This window comes from Halyomorpha halys, unplaced genomic scaffold (assembly GCF_000696795.3).
Source record: "Halyomorpha halys isolate HHAL.00 unplaced genomic scaffold, Hhal_1.1 Scaffold908.1, whole genome shotgun sequence".
Lineage (NCBI taxonomy): Eukaryota > Metazoa > Arthropoda > Insecta > Hemiptera > Pentatomidae > Halyomorpha > Halyomorpha halys.
Genome location: NW_027115706.1, coordinates 469,568 through 489,478, shown reverse-complemented (window position 1 = coordinate 489,478; position 19,911 = coordinate 469,568). Strand labels below are relative to the sequence as shown.

Sequence of the window (19,911 nt, the reverse complement as noted above, 5' to 3'; positions counted from 1 at the left end):
GTGAACAAAGTGTTACTAATTGTTTAATCAAGGAACTACGTCAATTATGCTTTTATTTGATTCATCTCTACTAACTTATAATAAGCAATGAATGACATCATCTTTGAAATTTTTGTTTTTATTTATTCTTTTCTTTAAAAACCGATTTTTAAAATAAAATTATGTTCAGTAAATATATCATCATATTCATTCCTGACAAGAGTTTTTTTTTTTAAACGCTATGTTTATATCTGTTACTGGGACATATAATTGTATATTTCGAATGAAAAACCTTACGTAGGTTTGTAAAATATTAGTAATTGCCAGTATCAAGATCAGCAATATATATATCCCGTTGTCTAGTTGCTGAACCCGGCGTTAATCGACATATTACTTTTGACTCAGGTGGGCGCATCTGGTGAACTATACCACATAATGTGCGTCAATGATGCTATAATTAACAAGTTTTAAAAACAAATATAATTAAATATTTCACAGAAAGATTTTGAAAGATATTATATTTTATATATAATCTTTTCACTTTCTTGAGACTTATCATTAATGTTCAAATATAATAAATTGTATCCCATTTTATTCTCAAAACAATCTTTCGGGCAATTCGGCGATTTTCAAGGACAATATTAAATATAAATTTACACTGACTTTATTTATTTAAAAACGTTTTGCAGGCTATTCTGCCCAAGTCACCAATTTCAGTCAAAATGACTCTATTTTGTCACTGTTCACATTACTATAAAAACTTTTAATTACAATCAATTCAACACTACTATACTTTGTTATCACATTGTGATAATTCGGCAGAATTGGCCGCAACGTTGGACTTTTAAAGAAATAAAGAGTATTTTGAGACTTAAATAGGATACAATTTATTTTATGTAGACAATATTTTATTTTTTAATATGCTTTTAAAAACATTTCGTCAAAGTGAAAATATCAGTAAAATTTATAAGCTAAACATTTTCTTTTATATTTTGAGCCCTTCCGATCCCAGTGATGATCCACGGTTGAAAAAACAGAATGACAAAATTATCCTCCACAGCCGGAAAAGAACTCTGGTCACTACCAATTAAATTACTAACCAATAAAAAAATAAATAAATGTATACAACATAAATTGTAAAACACATGTTGTGAAAGTCAATAAATACGATTCTGGGATTAATAAAGTATGCAACTTATAACTATTTAGGTTTTAACTAAGTGAAAAAGTTATTTATGGATTTAATTCAAAATTGCACTCAGGTCGCTGGCACTTTAATTCTCATATCATTGGATTGAAGAGAAAAGCAAAAATACTGTGATCAATAAATCAGATTTCAACATTGGAAATAATCAACGGCTTTGAAGGACTAAGGCAAATTTAATGGAGTTAAAAATAAATGTCACGTCTTTACAGGAAAGTGTGCACCAAAGCTACTCTTAGCTAACTTGATATTTGATTGTTTTGTTACTCCATAGTTCATTTTATTTAATATTTCGTTATTGTTAAACATATTACAATACAAGTAAAAAACTAATTTGTTTTTAAATCGTTAAACACTTTATTCTACTTAAAATATTTAAATATAAACCTATAAGGAAAAAAATATGAACAATGAATATTGATAATTCATCAAAGTATTTATTTGCAGTCGAGGAAAAATATAATAATAAAAGAATTAAATCTCGGTTTCATAAGATGTGTAACTTATAACTAAAAAAAAATTTAACTACAAAAAAAACGCTTCAAAGTAACTTTTTATTATTTTTTTAATACATTGGTAGACAAAAAAATAATAAAATATCAAGTGTATCCACTCAAACGTCTCCAAACCGCTTTGTATTCAAAGTCGAACAAAAATTATCTGAATCTTCAATAATATTTGTACAGTTAAGATCTGCATTGGCAATACAATTATCTATAATTTGATGGTTATTATAATGTTTGGATTATTAACGGAAGGTATAATATAATTCCGAAAGTATAGTTCGATTTATTCCAAAAGCTGACAAAAAATACAAACAGGTTATCATAGAAATCTGCCTAAATATCTTTAAAAACATGGTAATATTTTTATAAGTTCAATATGTTATTATCTTTTCGATTTACTTAAAATTTATTCTCTTTCATAAAACAGTTTGTAGGATTCTACGGACTAAACTTCAAATTTTGGTGATATTATTTTTTTTTTATAGGTATTTTAAAATATCTAATTATATTTGATTTTAAAATTTTGTTAAATATAACATCATTGTCGCACGTTATTCTGCGTAGTTCACCAGATGCGCCCACCTGAGTCAAAAGCAATATGACGATGTTCAGCAACTAGATAACGGGTAATATACGTTGTGGATCTTATTACTGTCCATTACTAATATTTTACAAACCTACGTAAGGATAAGGATATGGACAATTATATGTCATAGCAACAGATATAAACGTAGCAAATAAAAAAAAACATACTTGTGAATAAATATGGCTATGATACATTTACAAAACATAATTTTATTTAAAAAATCGGCTTTCAAAGAAAAGAATAAATAAAAACAAAAATTTCAAAGGTGATATCATTCATTGCTTATTATAAGTTATTAGAGATGAATCAAATGAAAACATAATTGACGCAGTCGCTTGATTAAACAATTAGTAACACTGTAAGTAACAATTAGTAACTCTGTCGGGAATAATTAATGAATGACTTTTTCTCCCTTCATTATTCAATATTTGTTTTCAATGACTAGGAAGATGAAATTATTTTTATTTATTAATTTGGTTGTTCCTAAAACAAACGTTAGAGGAACTAACTTTGGAGACTCTAACCATTGAAGTTTAAATTAAAATAAAAAATATTTCAGTAATGATCCGTAGACATTTATCATTGTTGTCAATTATAGAGTTATTCCCTATATTCCTTCCCTATTTACATAAATCATTTGTGACCCACTAATATTTTAATATTTTGTTTCAAAGACCATAGAAGTTTATAATAAGAAAAAAAAAGAAATAAACATTAATGTTAGTTTTGTTGAGTAAGAATTAAAATTTAATTTATTTTTTTATTATCATTAATAATGTTAGTATTTAATCACACTTTACATTGTATTGTCTTTTAAATGTTGATTTTTAATATAGAAGTTATAGATAAAAAAATCATTTTTATCCAGAACCATCATTATTGCAAATATATTCATGGTTAAATCTATCTACTTCAAAAGTGATAAAAGTGAATAAAAATTCAGTTATGGAAAAAACACAAGAGTTGTTCTGTAATCACGCTATAACTGAAACTCGCAAATCAGGTATATATTTATTACAGGTAATTTATCAATTTTAAATATTTCTGTCATTAGAGTGCTTTCAATAGGTAATTTCTTCAACAGTTAAGGTTATTTGGAATTAATTAGATAAAATTTATTTATTTTTACCATCATGTAATATTATTTATGTCTTTAATTTATTGCACTTGTCTGTAAAAACAAAAAACTCTGTAAAAAGGGATATTAAAAAAAGTTTCTCCCAAATATAAACACTGACAATACTAAGGAAAGTCAATACTTACGTCACCAAGATCCAGTGTTTCACTTTTAAGTCATAGACAGATTGAAAGAAGATACTTGATCATATGAAATAGATTGTAGGAAGATAGTCCGGTGGCAGTCAATCAAGGTACAGAATAGTAAAAAAACTAATTAATGTTAATTAACGTTTCGCCCCAGTTTGCAGAGCTTCGTCACGGCTGATTTAAGAAAGCCATTGAATGTTTATAGACGATATTGATATTCAACACTGTCTGTTTATAAAATGCTAAGAACTTTTGACACAAAACATATTTTTTCCTTAAAAACCATTACGTTTTTGGCTGACTGTTTATTTCCTTATAATCGTTAAGGAAAAATAAGACGATGTCGATCATGAACGAAAATAAAATACGCACGCATTTGGGCATATTTTTAATACAAATGGGCACAAATTAAATACTAAGAAAAATTCCAATTTAATAAAACTGTACTGCCCGATCCATAGGAAAGGCGCAGGAACTCTTTTACCCTTAAAAAAAAAAATAGAAAATTTCAATTTTTGAAATAACTTTACATTATATCTGTTTGAGGATGCTCCCTCACGGAATTTTTAATGGGACTTGTTGCCCTTTAGTGAAAACATATGGAAGCCGAGGGTTTTGTGACCATATTGGTCTGTATAGGTAAAAATAAGAGCTAACAATTTTTTTAAAAAGGGTAATACCACTTTCTAAAACGAAACACGAGTGAGTAGAACTTCACCACACTCAGGCGAGAGAGGCGGCGGCGGCAAGATGAGAAGAAAAGAGAGAAACTCTTGAAAAAGAAGAAATAATAAGTTATTCAGGTAATATCTCCCAATAATCTAACCCGGGGAATACTTGAATTATACACTATCCTTTTTATATTTTTTTATTCTAAACAGAAACAAAATTTATTTCATGAAGAATTAAGTAGTTTTATAATTCAAAACTTCTTCTCTCTAAATTATTCAGTGCACTTGAAAAAATGTTGTTTCCCTATTACAAGATTAAAACCTGAAATTTTCGTGTTCAAACCCCACTTGAATCCGGACAATTTTCTTAGCATAATTTTTTTTTTTACAGACACCATTTGGATTCTAGGTAAAACAATAAAATTCCGATCTTCATATTCCTTAGCACCAACTTAATACTTGACAATTATTTACTGGTTACTGCACTTGTTTTCAGGTAAGCACTTGTTTCACTAATATTTAAATAGCTGAAAATTAAAATGACAGTTAACCGTTGAGTTATTTTTACCATTGTAATCTATGTATCGCGTGTTCTATGTATGAAGGAACGTTCTAGGAGTGTTTTGAAAGCATTCCAGAGCGGTCTCAAATGCGCAGTTTCAAAGCGTTTCCTTACCTTTTAAAAATACCAATACGTTATTGCAAATTTTATGCATATGTGTATTATATAAAATAGCATAATTATAGCGAGAAGGTTGGTCGATGTGCGACACAAGAGGAGATCATAACACAAAAAAAAGGAATCCTTCCCCGCCGGACCCGCCCTGCTAAGACCCCCGGGGAGCAACGGTCCTATATCACTTTTGAAATATTGGCTTAAAACGGGCAGAGCAGACTTTAAGATAGTTAAATCGAGCAATATTTAAAAAGCGCCTGAAACTGAAAAACGGCGAGAATACTAATTACAAAAATTAATTTAAAAGTACCAATGTTTAAAGTGCTTTCAATATGCAATGAGCCTTCAGAGAGGAGAAAGGGGAATAAGAAACAGAAATAAGGCGTTAAAAGGACAGTTCATTTATTTTAGTGACTAATTTCTGATTTTAATGTTTAATCAATTGTTACAAATAGTTTAACTACAAAGAAAATCCTCAGTTTTAATAAAATAGAAATTGTTGTGGTGTAATAGTTTTGATCAGAAGTAAATTTATAAACACATTTATCTGTTTTTATTTATTATTAGTTCTGTATTTCATTCCATCAAGGTCTTTGACTGCGTGTTTTTTTTTTTACAAACATTAACAACTCATGGCAGAGGAACATGAGAGGTCGCCCAACATAACCACTTATCTATAAATATATTAATTATATTTGAGATATGAATAGATAAACTAACGACGGCAACAGAGGAGAATATATGTGTGCGTGACCAATAAAACAAATAACTGATTTACAATTATCGAAGCTGCTTCAGGTCGATTCGTGCTCCTTATCGATTTTTACAATCGCCAAGGTCATGGTTCAAACCGGTGGTCATTGAATAAACTATGATCCCCAGAATTGGACGGTGTTAGCTCTAGCGATTTTCTATTTCGAAACCGCTCTCCGAGATCTTTCGAACTAAAAAAAATTGATTAATCAAAAGAATGCTTGATCTAACAGAGCAAAATTAGAAAGTTTTAATAACTAATTCAATTTTTTTCAGGACATTTAATATGTATCTAACACGACACTCTCAAAAGCAATGAAATGCAGAGATGACTTTTGTTATTACAAAATGAATCTAATTAAATTATCAATGGGCAATTTAAACTTACCCTATAACTAGAGTAATCAGGTAATCAAACTTTAGTGAAGATTAGAAGCTAGGTCAAGACTTGTGTCGCACCAAATGATATGTTGAGAGTAGAAGAATATCACAGGAAGCACCTATTAAAAGAGTTCACACTAATAAAATGGTACGGTTTACAAGATGAGTCAGTTTCTTGGAGTAAGAACTGTGGTAGCAATGATATTCTTTTTGCAGAGAAACTAAAACATTTCAAAAAAACAAGACAAAAAATATTATCTGGATGTATGCAGTATGTTTTCACATTTTAAACCTATTTTCACGATTTTTTAGACTAATAGATTTTATTTTTTAAAGAAATGGTATTCTAAAATGGAATATTCTTTAATTGTAAATTCTTTTTTTTTATTTTTATTTTATTTTTATACCAGATCGACCTGGTGTGGCCTTACATGATTGATATAACTTATATATATTTTTTAACAGTTGATTATGAGGGGGTATAGTCATACAAATGACACCCCTAACTATATAAAATGTTCTTATTAAAAGGAAAAAAAATATTAATAAAATAAATAGATAAGAATAATGCTTATTAATAAAAGAGGAACGTAAAATTAATAACAAAAAATAATGATATTGCTACACTTAAATAAAACCAACAATTGTCTTCTAATAGTAAAAAGAAACAAGTTAATTTGAAAAAGGGAAGAGAGAAGAAAATAGAAAAAAAAAATAATAATAAGTAAATAGAGGTAGTGTGACTATGAATTAATTTTATATTTATTAAAAATTTATAAAAGAATGTCTTGCAGCAGTCTGGGCTTCAGTCTTCGGGTTGAGGTTGGGTTTCCCAGGTTGTAGGTCACTGCTCCTTTAACTGTCGGCAACTGGGAGTGAAACTTCATGAACCATTTTTTTGATATAATCCTCTATTGATTCCATATGTAATTCACGATGCAATTGGCTATTTCTTATGAACCAAGGAGCATTAACTGCGATTCTTAGGACTTTATTTTTAAAAGATTGTACTTTTTTCCTTTTCGTGAAGGATGCCGCTCCCCAGACTTCACAGCCATACATCAGCAGTGGCCTGAGGATTGTTTTAAATATAAGAACAGTTGTTTCTGGTTTGGAATTTCTGTTTAGGATAGGATATAGCATAATTGTAAATTCATTTAAAGGATTGTTAATTATTATTCAAGATATTATTTCACCGTATTCAAGATCAATCAAAGGGTCGGCCACCAGCGATTTCAGTTCACGCTTGTTTTCAGTTACTAAAATAGAACACTTAGTTTGGAATAAAAATACCCAAAATTGTGACTAAAAAATCGTGGAGTTAAAAATTTGCAATTAACCTATATTCTCAGCGACGCGACTTTCGCTTAACCAAATAGCCCGAATATCGAAAGCGTTCACTTTATTTGTGAATCTTAAACCTCAGTTCTGAAGTCGTTTTTTAATTTACCTTGATACTGATTACTTTTGGCAACTCGAATGTAAATCTGAGCTCTCAAAAATGTTTGACACGTTATTAGATGTACAGAATAAAACTATGTTGGACCACTCGAAACAAAAGAGAAGACCAAAGTAGTTTCGTCCATTTGAAAATATTACAATTCAACGAAATTTCCGAAACGAGCAGATTTTTGTGGTGGAGGCCCGAGCATATCTTACCGTATATATAAATTAATTTTTAAATTTAAAAAACTTTTCAATTTATTCAATGTATTGCTAATTATTAATTGCACTATTGAAATAAAGCTTACTTTGCTCATAAATAAAGTGATAATTCAAATTAATTAAATTTAATCATTAAACTATTCTGAACATTAATTGTATTAACGACGCAAGATAAAGATAAATAGAATTCAATGTATATTAAAAATATATCTTCTAAAATTCACTTCTTTTTCCACATCCCAATGCAAGTTTTACATAATAATAAATAGAAAAAAGTTATCATATACGTTTATTTATATATTTTTAATTTGTTGTTTAAAAGTTTGCATTTGTCTTTGTAAATTTCTATTTCATAATCTTTCAACTACGTGCAGAACTTGTTTGTAAAAATGTTTGATGTGTATAAAAGTTTAACAATTAATAAACAAACTATTTATCATTAATGTAAACCTAATTGCTATAATAAACAAAATATATATCCTCCGAAACAAACAACGTAGATTAAGTAATGTTATGTAAATAAAGATGTATTTTAGAATATGGCTTTTATATAAAAATATTTTTAAGTCTTGATAAATATAAGCAATAAATGATTAGTGTGAATAAAGAAACAATAGCATTAACATTTTCCTTTTCAAATATTCAAATTTAAAAGTTGTAATAGGAATCAGTTTTTATTATAGAAATATTTCATTATTTTTGTTTAATAAAGTAAATACGGCAATATAGATAATATCGGTAGTCCGGAAGTGCAACGATGCAACGTAAAATTTTGTGAAACTGATTTGACGCCAACACAATAAAGTCATTTTCACAAAATTTAAACGTTACATCATTATACTTCCGGACCAGCGATATGAAAATTATTCCGGAAGGAGAACGAACTATGAACACACAAGTTAAGACTTGTAAGATAAGATTGCTTGGAGATGATAAGTGAAAAATTAGGAATTGTGAAATTTTGTCGATGGGACTCATTAAACATAAATATTTAATTACACAGAGGTGTGTTTTTTATTACCTTCAAGAACCTTATGTAAAAAGAAAAAGCTGGGAAAGTGCGTGAATGGGACTTAATCCTATTGCTTTGTTGTTCATCAAAATATCACAGATTGTAGCACTACAAACAAAACAAATTTAAGATAAATCCCCATTTATGGACTCACGTTGTTAAAAAGAAACTTATTAATATTTTTAAATTTAAAAACTTCAATACAGCTAAAATGTATAACTCATACCTATTAAATATGAAAGGTAAAACTATACAATAACGTGATTAGAAAAACTTAAATACAAATTTAATTTATATATTATCTTATCACTTCTTCGAGACAGGTTTTATTGTTAAATTAAAATAACTTGTATCCAATTAAGTCTCAAACGATATTTATTATTATTTTAATTGTCACACGTTTCGGCCAATGACAATCGTAACTATAAAATGACACCTAAAATCCAATCATTAAAAATTTACTGTAGGCTATTCTGCCCAGGCGTGATAAAATTAGTTCAAATTATCTATTTTGTCACTTTTTCATTTAAATTTAAAAGTTTCTATTACAGATTAACTTGACACCATTATCACTCACTCATCACACAATATTATTTAACAATAACTGGGTGATAATCGATTTAGGTTAATGGGTAATTAAAAGTTTTAAATTTAAATGAAATGGTGACAAAATAGGTTAAAGTACTAATTTTATTACACCTGAGCAGAATAGCCTGCAATGATTTTTTTTATAACAGGATGTGATTTAATAAGATTGTCCTTGAGGATAATAATAATAAATGGTGTTTGAGACTTAATTGGATACAATTTATTTTAATTTAACAATAAATACTCAAATGTTCGGCGAACACCTCTTCAAAACTTTTAACCCCCATCCTGATATCCTTAATCCAATCCATGTTGAAGCAGAGATTACAATTCCACCCCAAATGACCCTTCCTCCTAATGCCTTTCATTCCTCAGAAATAATGAACATCATCTACCAATTACCTTCTAAAAAAGCTCCTGGCCACGATCTTATCACAGCACACATTCTGAAACAGCTCCCTCGTAAAGCCATTCTATTCCTTACCTATATCTATAATGCTACACTCCGATCCACCTATTTCTCTGACCCTTGGCAAATGTCTATAATAAAAATGTTTTACAAACCCTCCAAGCCACTTGAATATCCATCTTCCAACCGTCCTATTTCACTCCTGCCCTTTATGGGCCAAATCCTAGAAAAACTCATATTAAAACACCTCTATCCAATCCTTGACTCATATCATGTTATTCCTTACCATCAGTTTGGATTTAGAACATCCCATTCTACCATACAACAGTGTCATCGAGTGCTTGATATCATATCTTCCACATTGGAGCGCGGAATGTGCTGCACGAGAGTCTTCCTCGATGTTGAACCAGCTTTTGATGGAGTCTGCTCTATAAACTTCGTCAATTCTTTCCTCCTTTAATCTATTCCTACCTCTCTGATAGAACCTTTAAAGTAAATCATAACCTAGCCTACTCATCCCTCTTTTCTGAGTCCGCCGGTGTTCCTCAAGGTAGTATCTTCTGTCCCATTCTTTATACGGTTTGTACAGCTGACATCCCGACCCACTCTAACACAGTCCTAACAACATACGCTGATGACACATGTATACTGTCTGTAAACAACGACCCTACTAATGCATCACAAACACTACAGACACACATAACATCCATTAAAGAATGGTGTCATAACTGGAGAATAAAAATAAATCCTGACAAATCCCATCAGATCACCTTTACTCTCCGTCGTAAATCTCTTCCCTCCTGTCCTACAGTCTCATTTTTAAATACAACACTAATGCCTGTCGAACAGATTTGAAACTTAGGACTCCATCTTGACAAGAGACTTACTTGGAATCTACACACAAGACTGAAACTACAAGAAACTGCTCTTAGATTTCGATTGCAACAACACCTACTTGACAAACGCTCTAAACTTCCCATTCACTAGCCCATTAGTTCTAAATCCCTCATCTTTAACAATCCCAGATAATCCTCCGAGGGGTCTGAAAAGAAGATGGCCACGGGACCTCCTAATTTAATTTAATGCTTGAAGTACGACCAACGGGTGATTCCTTCCCAAGATTTTCAAGTGTAAATAAAACTGTCCACAGATTTACTTATCGTATTTATTGTTTATACAGTTGTAAATTACATTAAATAAATAAATTTAAAAAAATTTAACAATAAAACCTGACACTGAGAACTGATAAGATAATATATAAGATAAATTTTTATTTAAGTTTTTTTAACTAATTCATTAGTTAAAAGTAATAAATAGTGTTTAAGACTTCATTCAATACAATTTATTTTATTTAATGTTAAAAAATTAAAGTAATTAAGTAACAACTTCTGCAATAACAACCTATACTAATATTGTTGCCAAAAATATAAAAAATAGTTTAATATATTATAAATAACGATCAATGATGAAATCTTCTGCACTAATATTTATAAATCATCGAATTAGAGACGTCAAGAGTTTTATCTGTGTTGACTAAATGATAAAAAGATTATCTTCTTAAAGAGTCACGCCTTTTTTTTCCTTCCAATTTGACGTGAATTCTTTATGGTATTCTAAGCTAAGCAAAAATTTAAAACGGTTCAGTTCGAAGCCAAGCAAATATATCTAGACTTTTTTTATTTACATATCTACATTCTGTTTGAATAATGGCATGTCTGAAAAAAAGTTTCTATAAAAAATGCCCCTTCAAATTCAAGGGCAGAGATATAAGAACTGCTTGAGTATCAAAGAAACGGTGGGGTTCGTATTATTTAATTTTGATTTATAAGGATTAATTTAATTTATAAGATTGAAACAGATGTATATTTATTATTTCTAAAAAAAAAAAAAACTTTTTTTTTCCCAACTGGTTTGAAATTAAGAATTTTCAATATATTTGTCCTTACACGATCCGCCATTATTGAGCTTAGAGTTTAACGAATTTATTGAATATTGAAAACTTTTGGAAAACTGTTGAATTACGGATTGATAAATTAATCATATGTGAATAGAAAAATTTTTAATGAACAGAAAAAAAAAATATTTTGAAAACAACTTAGTTAACAATTATTATGGTTACATATATTATCTTCCTCTCAATTTTATTTTTCTTTCCATATTTTAATTTTTAAATTATTATTATAAACTAATATATTCATACTTCTTTGCATTATATAACTTCATTTTTATTTTATTTCCTTAATTATGTTATTTTACCTACTTATTCAATTACCTATGTATACAATTTATTTTCCACTTCTCTCATCACTTCATTTTACTAATTCTATTCTGTAAAATTATTCACTATATGTCATTCTGTTTATATTTTATTTTATATTTTCTATATTCATTGGTTGTTATATTGTTCTGTTCTTAGCCCTGATGAAGCCTAAAAACTCAAGCCGAAACTTTAATTAATTAAGTTACACCAAATTATTTGTGTTTTATTTTGACCGCACCCCCAACCATCTTCTCTTCGTACAAGTCATCCACGGTCAACTATATCTCATAATTAATATTTTCAGTCAAACAATAAATCCATGTAATGTGCCCTTAGAAGAGTTAATAACCCCCGAGAACGGAACTGAAATATGTTTATCTTGACATCATTTCCCGCTACAATCTTTAATGAAGAGAAATCAACTATCATATTTCTCAGTTACAGAGATCGCGGGATTCCTGGTAGCCATGTAAACGTCAACCACCACCTGTCACTATCAAACAAACTGATAATGAATTCACCACAAACAACGGTAGTCGTGATTTCTAAACTATTACACACTCTTGTCCATCATTGAGACAATCATAATATTGCTGCTTTGCTTGAAATGGTGTCGCGTGGTACACATGTGTTTTTATTTTATGTAATTGAACTTGTTCCAATTTGACAGCCCTGACGAAGCCCAACAAAGTGGGGCGAAACGTTGGTATACAATAAATAGTTTACTTTTACCTTTATTGACCACCACCCGGACTATATTAAAAAAATTAGGAGTTTCTGTTTAATTAATTTAAATCTTCAAGTGGTATCAACCGGACTACCTAGAAAACATTCTATAAAATCAAGGGTATGATTTGAATAACAGGTGAAAAACACTTGTAATTCTGGAAGATCCAAATACGATATATAGCACTAGCATTTCTAAAGTGACACAACTCAAAAATCGGTGTTTTTGAGTAATGACTATGAAAGAAATTGGTAAATATATCTTTATGAATCATCAAAACTGTATCAACCTAGCTTCAGAGCTTGTCCGCCAGAGGGCACTTGTGTTACTCTTGCTGCCTTAATGCTATTCCCCCTCCATAGGCAAGAGTGTCACATATCCAGAAATGTAAGTTTTAGACTTATGTTTCTTTGGAAATACTAGTGCGATATGTTAAATTATTTAAATATTGATAGAATATCCATTCTGCTGCAAGTTGAATCGATGTGTTTTTTCGTGCCTTGTTTTAAAGAAAAGGATGATCCCCTTTGATTTGTCAATATTAATTTTAATGTTCAAATTTCTTAGCTCGTCAATCTTTTGAGATGTGGCGGTGGCTTGGTTTAGTTCACTACAAGGATGCTACTACTTGTAATAACTGACATCTTCAAAAGCAGTAACGCTAGTTTTTGTTATTTCGCACCAACCTCCCTGGAAGTGTATATAGAAAACGTTATTGAAGACAAGGCCGATCCTTGAGGAACTCCGCAAATAGGAGACAGTTGGTTTGAATATTTTTCACCAACCTTCGCTACTATGAAACGTAAACATGCACAATTAGAAAGATTGACTTAATGAACAATTCCTCTTCTGGGAAGTTGCTTTAGTAAAAAGGTCTGTATTTTATCATATCCTAGAGCTCATTTTTCCTGATTCTGGCATTAATCGACTTCAGGTTTTATAGAGAGGCGAACATGCAATTGTTTTCTTGTCAGCCATTAGGTAAAAATGTCTTTCAGTACGACTAAGAATAAATTTAATTATTTAGTAAATTTGATTTATTGTTTTAGACTGATATCTACGGGCGGAGCCGAATTTATTAAAATCTACTTGCTAAGAAAAATATTTCCGCATGGAATGAAAGTAGTGACTGGAATTTAGTAAAATTCATAAATTTCATTAACTTATCTTTAAACCTTTTTTTTCCCGGTTCGGAGACAAGAAAAATATATTTGTATGTATGTAATTTAAAGCAGTGGACGGAATCTGATAAAATCGTGATGGTTAGTAACTAAATAGTTACTAACTCCGACAAACCCTAAAAAATTCATCAAAATCGGATTGGTGGTCCGATTGATAATGCCTAAAAACTATGATCAGAAACACACACACAAATTTGTTCCTTGATGTCAAAACTTAAAATTTTCAAGTCAGAGGACATAAAGTTTTATCATTTCCTGTAAGAATACATTACCATCGGTGATGAGGAAGCAATACGTTCGTTGGACTATTATTAGCAAAGTGGGTTCAATTTACTATTATATAAATATTCATAATTTATTGAGAAACAATTATTAAAATCAGTGATCCTATACCAATCCTTGAAGTAAGTCATATATTTTTTTTTATCAATAATAAACCTAAGTATACGACCAAGAAAAAACTGTTACTATAAGAAAAATGTATTTAATTTCGAAAATTACACAAACAAAAAATCTAATAAAATCCGTTCGTCGTCTATCTTTCTTCATTACAACTGCACCGATCTGTTTTATCTAAAGGTTACAAAGCAGCAGGTTATTCCAGGATGCTTCTAAGGACATCACAATTTTGTTTCTAAATAGCAGGCAATTAATATTTTGAAATGCTCGTTTAAAATGATGGAGGAAAAATGTTTTTTAGAATCATAAATTCCAAAAGCCTATAAAAATAATTACAAAAAAACAAGATTATAACCCCAAAAAAAAAATATATATATATATTTTGTAAGCAGAATATAAAACATAAAGTAATATTTAGAATAAAATTAAAATTCATATAATACTAATTATTTAATAATTTGTAGAGTTTTTTCATTTAAATTAAACAGTGATTCAGACTTGGTAATAATCAAAAAATCTGTCGAAACATCAAAAAAATACAGAGGCGTAATTTCTACGATTTTTTAATTTCAACTTAGAGGCCGTTAGAGGACATTTAGAATCATTTATTTTTAGCATTCACAAAATTATTTTAAAACATGAATAGTGTAAAAAGAACAAAAAAAAAGATAAAATTTAAACAATTCCATATCCAATATTCGTATAGTGATGTATTTCCCAAGTTTGGACATTACCATTTCATGCCCTTTTAATCTTTGAACGAAAGTAGTTCAGGTTGTTGGGAAAGGTTTAATTTTTATTATACTTTAATGTCAATAATTTATATTTAATACTAACAAAGCTCTGAGAGTACACGCCATTGTAAGAAGTTTTCAATGACGCTTGTAAAGGAATAATTAACTTTGTATTAGGTAATGATTGTTGTAATTGTTCTTCTATTTTTTTTTTCTACCATGATGAGGAACAGTTGAAAGAATTGTTCGCCAAAGCTATAATGACATGCTGTTACAGTGAGATTGCTGTTATACAACCATGGATCATGGTCAACTCTATTGAACTACGTTTGAAATGAATCACAGGATATCATGTTTCTATAAATGATATTAGATATGGAAAAAATATGCTGAGTTGCTTATTCACAAAGGGCTAGATAGTTAAATTTTTTTTTTAAATAATAAATAATTATAAAATGAAGAGTTATTTTTTTCAACCAACTTCATAAAAAAATATCTGTTGCAAGAGAGATCCACTAAAATAGCTATGTTTCCTTTTCTTGAAAATATTTATAATTTAGTTTCTCCAACAACTCGGTATTCACATTTCGTTCAAATTTGACATTTTCATTAGGAAGTTGGTTATCTAAACTAAATATTAGAGACCGATCCCTAGAAAAGAGAGATATGAAATATGATAAAGCAGAATGAAGATGATAACATAGATATGGCTAAGAACAATACAAGAGGGAGAAAATAAAGGAAAGAAATTGAAAAAATATAATGTGATCCTATTCCTTTCTTACTCTGTTGTAATGTGTTTACCAGATTCCTCGCTTTACCCTTAGTTGTAATTCTTCTTAGTCTAAAACCTAAGTTAAAAACCGTATTTCCCAACACAAGACTTCAATCAACTCCTGTAACCCTTTGGCCTCAAAACTTTTGGAACACGCTTTAACCCTCAACCATTCTTTTGACTTTGGCGAAACATAAATTATCGCGATTTTCCCCAAACCATAAAAACGCCTCATTCTGAAATCCAAACCAATTTACCACGGAAATTTGTCAATCATAAGTTAATAAAGAGTTTATCTCCTTAACCTACCGACATATCTTAAGCCTTATTAAACTATCATTATTTTTATTCTACTGCGTTTCAGAAGTTAATTTACATATTATTCTCCGTATCTTCTATCTGTTTTTTTATATTTTCCCCATACATTTAAATTTATTACTTTATATTTTATGTTTACTTACTATCCTTTATCTTTTATATTCATATATTTTATCTGTATTTATATTCATATGTTACTTCCACATTATTATTATTTTATAATTAATGTTTGTATGACTTACACTCTATTCAATTTTGTATATTTTCTTTTCTTCACTATAATTTATTTATTGTATCCGTTCTTTTAATTTCATTTTTTGTATTTTATCCATATATAGTTCATATAATTTCTCCCCCTTATTATGTATATTATCATTTAATGGCTTCCTACATTTGATATTTTATTAAATTACTAGTTTTATCTTTACTTTAACATTATTTCATATCGATTTCCTTTAAAAACAAAAAAGAAAGAAAGAAAATGTAATGTAACTTATTTATTTTTAAAAAAAATTGTAATTGGTGTATATATGAAGTCATTATGTGAAAAAAATTAGTATAATTTGTTAGTGTTTATATTAGAATTAATAAGACTGATAAGTATGCTTATGCTGTAGCAACTTAACACATTTGTGCAGCATTGCTAACACTAGAGCATTGCTAAATAAAGCTTTTCTCTCCCGTAATGTTTAGAGGTTAACACACAGCACGATAATGATATCGTTCTGTAATTAATATCAAGAACAGAAACCGACAGTGGAGTAGGTCTTCAAGATTTGTATAACGGTATCGGTGATGACGGCCAAGGCTAGGCCTGGCCCACTTTCTCTCGGCTACGTTTTCACACATCAGCGCTTGTTTATATCACAATGTTTCATTAAAAAGTCATCGAAAGTATATAGTTTCACTATCAGCTTTTTTACTTTGTATATATAGAAAGAGTGTAAGAAAAATGAGGATGTTATGGAGGTAACTAGGGCAAAAGTGATCAACTTTCTACCATGACCTTAATTGTACGATTTTTATTGAATATTACAAACGATAATAGTTAAATAGTAGCTTAGGCAATAAAAGATATTATTACTGATTATTTACCAATAATAGTTTGTTATTATTAAAAATATTATTTAGTAGTATATCATAACAATGTACTAAAAGTACCCCAAAGTGAAATGTATACAAAACATCAAGACACGCAATCTTAGTATCTATAAGATATTGAGTTTTTGGAAAGAAAGATCGTACCAGAACCTGAATCTTTTGACCATAGGTACCAAGGGCTCGTTTCCGACCTCACGGTGACAATAGGTCAGGTAGTGGAGGTATTTGGTAGAGGCTCCATCTCGAGATTGATATAGTCCAGTCGAATGGCTTTCAAAAAGAGCTTGAAGTGAAATTTCTTTTTATATTTACAGATATCAAAATAAAAATGGTATATCCAAACCCATTCAAATCACAACATAACAAGCCAAATTAACACCTGAGCTCTTTCTTTTCTTATTTTATTTATTAATTTAATCAATTCTACAATAAAATACAAATATTTCAAAACTAAAAACCATAAAATAAAAAAATATTTATTTTAAAAAAAAATACTATGAAATAACCCCCCCAATCGTCCTAAACACGGTATGCTACTGCACATATTAGATGTACTGGTGAATTGTTAGTGATGTTATCTACAAATAATAAAACTTGCTTAATAGTTAACTGCCTTACACTGCTTGCAAATACGTTCCCAATATTTGTGCGTAAAAAATAAAGAAAATATAATAATGGTTTTTCAAAAGAGTCCGAAATTTCTTTGAAGAGACACCCGACTACTATACCTAGTTTATTAGTTATGTTATATATTGTTTTCAGAGGCTTACTAATATGAAGTTGTCCACCAAATCTTTGCAAATATGAAAAATAAAAAAATAAAAAAAAACTCAAAAACAGTTTTATTAAAATAAAAATGAGAAAATTATATTTATGTTCTAAGCATTTTCTGTACGATTGATTTTCGCATAATATATCAAATCCTAATACCCAATAAGTTAGTGTTTAAAAAAAGGCTTGAGGTGGAAATTTATAATATATTTATTTTTAATACAAGGAAGTGCGGTTAAAAAGAGACTCAGATAATATAAAATTATTTATTAGGCACCAAAATTTCACCCCACTTTGCAGGGATTCATCAAGGCTAAAAACAAGAGACAAAACATAAAATAAAAAGTTTTGTACAATTTGACCCCACACCATCTTTCTTGTATTAACAATCTTCCAGTATTTTTTTTAAGTGGCTTAATTTTTATTTTATTTTTTGGCTTAAGATGAATTTGATGTTATCCTACGAAATGTTTTAAGAAAAACTTGATAAATCATAAAAAAAAAACCAACTAAAAATCGCATTATTTGTTTTGGTTTAAAACTCGTAAAGTAAGCTTTTAAGGTAATTTAAACCTATATTAAAAGAAATTTGAGAAATTTATCTACCATTCAAGTCCTTGAATCACTTTCCAAGTGATAGGCTTTTTGAACACTGGTGAAGACCATTCATTAATTTTTTTTCTCGGAATAAAGTGAAGAGTTATTATAAAATAACATATTAATATTCTATATTCTTTATATATTATGATAGACATGTTTTTAGGGTAAATATGAGGAAAGATAGTAGGATGAAAATGGTACAAAAAAATATATACAAGACTATAAAGTGTAGGTTTTTTGTTTCATCTTTCTAATAATATATGATTACTTTGCTTTTAAAACTAGTTAACGTAATCGAAAAACTGTTATTTATAGTATTTTTTTTTATTATTATTTGTCATACAAAATATTGTTAGGCAACTTAATTTTCGATTTTAACACAAAAAAAAAAAAATAATGATAATTTAAAATAAAATAATTACATCATTGCTTTCCATTACAAGACTTTTTTGAACACCATTTAATTTATAGGGCATATGAAATTGGCCTTAAAATATAATTAAACCATACCTTGTACAATCAATTATTAGAATATAAATTGAAGGTAATTTTCTCATATTTAATGCAGGATTAGATTTGGCATAAAAAGCTTGATCAGCAAGTTATAGATCAAAAAATGAAAAAAAAGAAGCATGAGATTTTTAAATAAATAATTTTAATAATTTCTCATATTTGCTGGAAAAAATTTTGTTTTTTAGCACCCCAAAAAATCCAAGTCATCCAATAAAACTACACATTAAATTACCATTTAATTGGGCTACTTAGACTACCGTTTTTGGAGAGAAAGACGGTTCATAATATATAAAATAAGGCTACCAATAATAATGATTTCGGAAAATATTGAACGATAGACGATCAACTGATATGTCTGCCTCCTAACCCACTGGCCAGGTATACACTTTCTAGTCAGGACGCACCTAAAAAAATGGTCTTCCTTACAGTCACTAACAGCCGGCAAAAATGAAATAGTTAGGAAATTGTTTACTTTAATTACAAATATAAAAAAAAAAAAATAATTTTTACATTTCTCAATAGCCAATCTCTGAAGGACTTCTAAATAAAAATCATAGTTCATATTAGTTCCGTATCAGTGTTACTTCCTTCTTCTATCACCATGAGTTTCTTCTTCTATAATAAGCTATAATACCTGTACTATTATTGAATGATAACACTAATTTAAGTATATTAAATTATCGGGAATAGCGAATCGATTCTGAACCAGTTCGATGGATTGAAAACCTAACCAACCTAACATCAGCGGCGGATAGAGAGGTGAAAGGATCTTCGGTTACAGAAGCTGCTTCTCTAGTTCCGCTTACTACAGATCAACTCTTATTATCTAACAAGTT

The 19,911-nt window shown here is 29.1% G+C and overlaps 1 protein-coding gene across 2 annotated transcripts in view; it reads right to left on the bottom strand.

The window, feature by feature from the left end:
* Positions 1–19,911, bottom strand: part of LOC106687022 (protein draper) — a 129,992-nt gene that overhangs the window by 33,817 nt on the left and 76,264 nt on the right. The gene's annotated exons all lie outside the window — the stretch shown is intronic.